Source organism: Triticum dicoccoides, chromosome 5A (assembly GCF_002162155.2).
Source record: "Triticum dicoccoides isolate Atlit2015 ecotype Zavitan chromosome 5A, WEW_v2.0, whole genome shotgun sequence".
NCBI classification, from domain to species: domain Eukaryota; kingdom Viridiplantae; phylum Streptophyta; class Magnoliopsida; order Poales; family Poaceae; genus Triticum; species Triticum dicoccoides.
The window spans coordinates 202,508,858-202,514,086 of NC_041388.1; positions in this window are offsets into that span (position 1 = coordinate 202,508,858).

Below are 5,229 nucleotides of genomic sequence, written 5' to 3' on the forward strand. Positions count from 1 at the left end.
GGGAGAGAGCATTATGACAGGGACCTGGTCTTCTTGGAGTGGTGGAAGGGGACGACAATAAGATCCGGCCATCGGTGCTGGTTCAGACGGGTCAGATTAGAAAGAACCCCTCTAGGGTGGGTGAGGGAGTCCTGGATTAGGGGGTCTCCGAACAGCCGGATTATATCCATTGGCCGGACTGTTAGACTATGAAGATACAAGATTGAAGACTTCGTCTCGTGTCCGGATGGGACTCTACTTGGTGTGGAAGGCAAGCTAGGCAATACGGATATGTGTATCTCCTCCTTTGTAACCGACCTTGTGTAACCCTAACCCTCTCTAGTGTCTATATAAACCGGAGGGTTTTAGTCCGTAGGACAACATACAATCATACCATAGGCTAGCTTCTAGGGTTTAGCCTCTCTGATCTCGTGGTAGATCTACTCTTGTACTACCCATATCATCAATATGAATCAAGTAGGACGTAGGGTTTTACCTCCATCAAGAGGGCCCGAACCTGGGTAAAACATCGTGTCCCCTACCTCCTGTTACCATCCGCCTTAGACACACAGTTCGGGACCCCCTCCCCGAGATCCACCGGTTTTGATACCGACATTGGTGCTTTCATTGAGAGTTCCTCTATGTCGTCGCCGTTAGGCTTGATGGCTCCTACTATCATCGATAGCGATGCAGTCCAGGGTGAGACTTTTCTCCCCGGACAGATCTTTGTGTTCGGCGGCTTTGCACTGCAGGCCAATTCGCTTGGCCATCTGGAGGAGATTGAAAGTTACGCCCCTGGCCACCAGGTCAGGTTTGGAATCTTAAACTACACGGCTGATATCCGCGGAGACTTGATCTTCGACAGATTCGAGCCTCTGCCTTGTGCGTCACGCGGTCACGATGAGTGCGATTTAGCTCTACCATCAGACAATGTTAAGGAGATCGCACCGGCAGCTGCTCCAACCCTCAATTCGGAGCCAGTTGCGCCGTCCACGGACTGGTGGATGGACCCCGCCACGAAGGCCTTACCCTCAGCGGCGATCGAGCCGAACATCGACCTTACCTTGCAAGAGAGCCATGTTGTTAAATTGCCGGATCCTTCTCCGGACACGGACTCCGAACCACCTGCGCTCGTTCCTATCGAATCTGGCTGGGCACCGATCATGGAGTTTACCTCCACGGATATCTTTCAGCACTCGCCCTTCGGCGATATACTAAACTCATTAAGGTCTCTCTCCTTGTCAGGAGGATCCTGGCCGAACTATGTCCGACAGGACTGGGATGCGGACGACGAAGAAATTCGCGGCCCACCCACCACCCACTTAGTAGCCACTGTCGATGACTTAACCGACATGCTCGACTTTGACTCCAAAGATATTGATGGTATGGACGACGATGCGGGAGACGAAGAGGAACCACTGCCCACAGGGCACTGGACAGCCACCTCATCATACGATATATACATGGTAGATACACCCAAACAAGGCAATGGCGACGAGACAGGGAAGGATGACCCCTCCAAGAAGCAACCCAATCGCCGACGTCAGCGGCGCCGCTCTAAGTCCCGCCAAAGCAAAAGTGGTGATACCGGCACAGGAGGTAATAACACTCCAGATAGTGCCGAAGATAACAACAACCCCCTCCAGCAAGATTTAGAGCAGGAGGATGGAGGAGGCAGATGGAGAGGCGGAGGATGATAATTACATACCCCCTATCAAGACGAGGCAAGCCTCGGCGATGACGAATTCGCCGTGCCAGAGGATCCCGTCGAACAAGAGCGCTTCAAGTGTCGGCTTATGGCCACGGCAAATAGCCTTAAGAAAAAGCAGCAGCAGCTTCAAGCTGATCAAGATCTGCTAGCTGACAGATGGACTGAAGTCCTCGTGGCCGAGGAATATAAACTCGAGCGCCCCTCCAAGAGTTACCCAAAATGCAGGTTGCTACCTCGATTGGAGGAAGAAGCGTATGACGCGGCTGATTGGCCATCTCGTGGCCGTGATAGAGAGGCATTCCAGCCAAAAGCTCAGCCTGCACCCCGACGCCATTCAAATAAAAAGGCATGGGGAAACACGCTAGACCTGCGAGATGTATTGGAGGACAAAGCAAAACATGCAAGATCGATCTATGGATCACGAGGGCGCGCCACTCCGCGAGATGATAAACATCACGCCGGAAACAGTAAAAGTAAATCCGGCCGGGCCGAACACAGCGGGCAAGACCCATTCGAGCTGCGTCGCGATATAGCCCAATACAGAGGCGCCACACATCCCTTATGCTTCACGGATGAAGTAATGGATCATCAAATCCCAGAAGGTTTCAAACTTGTAAATATTGAATCATACGACGGCACAACAGATCCTACGGTATGGATCGAGGATTTCCTCCTCCACATCCACATGGCCCGCGGTGATGACTTAAACGCCATCAAATACCTCCCACTAAAGCTCAAAGGACCAGCGCAGCATTGGCTTAACAGCTTGCCAGCAGAGTCCATTAGCTGTTGGGAAGATCTGGACGCCACATTCCTCGACAACTTTCAGGGCACTTATGTGCGACCACCAGATGACGATGACTTGAGGCACATAATTCAGCAGCTAGAAGAATCGGCCAGGCAATTCTGGACCCGGTTCCTAACAAAGAAAAATCAAATCGTCGACTGTCCGGATGCATAGGCCCTAGCAGCTTTCAAACACAACATCTGCGATGAGTGGCTAGCCCGGCACCTTGGTCAGGAAAAGCCGAAATCTAAGGCAGCACTCATGACACTCATGACCTGCTTTTGTGCGGGAGAAGACAGCTGGCTGGCTCGTAGTAACAATATGTCAAAGAACCATGGTACTTCGAATACCAAGGACGGCAATAGCAGGTCACATCGCAACAAACATAAGTGCCGCATTAAGAGCGATAATACTAAAGATACGACAGTCAATTCCGGATTTAAAGGCTCTAGACCCGGTCAGCGGAAAAAGCCATTCGAAAGAAGCACTCCGGGCCCGTCCAGTTTGGACCGTATACTCGATCGCTCGTGTCAAATACATGGCACCCCCGACAAGCCAGCCAACCACACCAACAGGGATTGTTGGGTGTTCAAGCAGGCCGGCAAGTTAATTGCCGAAGACAAAGATAAGGGTCCACATAGCGATGACGAGGAAGAGCCCCGGCAGCCGAACACCGGAGGACAGAAGAGGTTCCCCCCACAAGTGCGGACAGTGAACATGATATACGCAACCCACATCCCCAAGAGGGAGCGGAAGCGTGCTCTCAGGGACGTATATGTGTTGGAGCCAGTCGCCCCAAAGTTCAACCCATGGTCCTCCTATCTGATCACCTTTGATCGCAGGGACCACCCCACTAGTATCCGTCATGGCGGATTCACCGCACTGGTCCTAGATCCAATCATTGACGGATTTCACCTCACTCGAGTCCTTATGGATGGCAGCAGCAGCCTGAACCTACTTTATCAGGACACAGTGCACAAAATGGGTATAGACCCCTCAAGGATCAAACCCACAAAAACGACCTTTAAAGGCGTTATTCCAGGCGTAGAGGCCCATTGCACAGGCTCAATTACACTGTAAGTGGTCTTCGGATCCCCGGATAACTTCCGAAGCAAAAAATTAATCTTCGATATAGTCCCGTTCCACAGTGGTTATCATCCACTGCTCGGGCGAACCGCATTTGCGAGATTCAATGCAGTACCGCATTATGCATACCTCAGGCTCAAGATGCCAGGACCTCGTGGGGTCATTACAGTTAATGGAAACATAGAGTGCTCTCTCCGAATGGAGGAGCACACTTCGGCCCTCGAAGCAGAAGCGCAAAGCGGCCTCTCAAGGCAATCCACCAGTTTGGCGTTTCAAGACCCGGACACCTTCAAGTGCGATCCGAGTAATCGGCAACTAGACCGCCTGGCACGATCTGAGCTCGCGTAGCAATGCGGCCCCCACCCCAGTCCCAGCCAAACGGTGAAATCTGTGCCACGCATACATAATTACGCATTAAAAATACAATGGGCACAGGCGGGGAGGGGGGCACACCTACGACACGCCCCAAGACGCGGCTTAAACCAAACTAGGGGCTTCCCGCTTTGTTATTTTTCTCTTTTTCAGGACTTTAATCTCTGGAAACCCTGTCCGGCAGCATGATTGCCGAACACATGATGCACCAACCAAGGAGGCAGAAAGCTACGTCACACCACGGAATTCCCAGGTGGATTACAAGAACGAGCGAAATACTTGCTTTAATACTATTCCTCAGCTTGCCCTTGGAAGGGACACAGTCCTACTTTTTGCTTATCGCACTATCTGTATCATTCTGCTTTAATGCACCTTTTTGAATAAACAATGCATAACATTACGACTATTATTGCATTCTTGTTTTATATATATGTGTTCATTAATGACGCCTTGCAACCGTACACTTCGGTATGGCCAATACACCAGGGGCTTACGTACCCCACAAAATGGTGTGAGAAGTCCGAACACTTTCCCAAGTGCGGCACCCCGAACTTATAGCATTATATGCATCAGCTCCGAATCATGTCTTTGGTGAAATGTTGGGTTTGCCCGGCTCCTATGTTTTGCTACCTTACGTTCCGCTCTATCGGCTAAGGTAGCGCTAGGAGAACTACTGCAATTGTGCCCCAGTTCTGCTGGGCTAAGCACCTCAGTAGAGAAAGCTAAAACTGACTGTCATGATAAGGCGAGAGACTGGTCGCTGTTCGGCGAGGTTTCGAGTCCCTAATGACTTATGTCGCTTAGAGCGAGGGGCCGGCCCTGTCCGGCTTAAAGGCGTGTATCGCGGCCCCGAATTCAGCCTTCCGAATACCAGGGGCTTCACCGAAATTTAAAATTATAGAATTCTATGGCTAAGTGAGAGTGATAAAGTATAATTAGTCCGGTTGCCTTGTACGTTTTGCTGAGCACCTCCCTCGAAGGACCCAAAAATGGGAACAAGAGTGCTTAGGTTTATCTCGAACACCCCAGCACTCGCGACATGGGGGCACAAGCCGACGACTAGACATCTCTCAGATTGGATAAACAGCCAAACAGAAGGTAATAAGTTAAATTCAAACAAGCGTTGCATAGCGCATATGAACAAGTTTTCATAAATTCAGGATCACACGAGCAAGTTTCACTCAAATATTACATCTTTCGTGCACTCGTCCGCTACGAGACGGGCACCCTTCAGAACACCCTTGTAGTACATCTCGGGGTGGCGATGCTCCTTGCCCTCTGGTGGCCCTTCCTT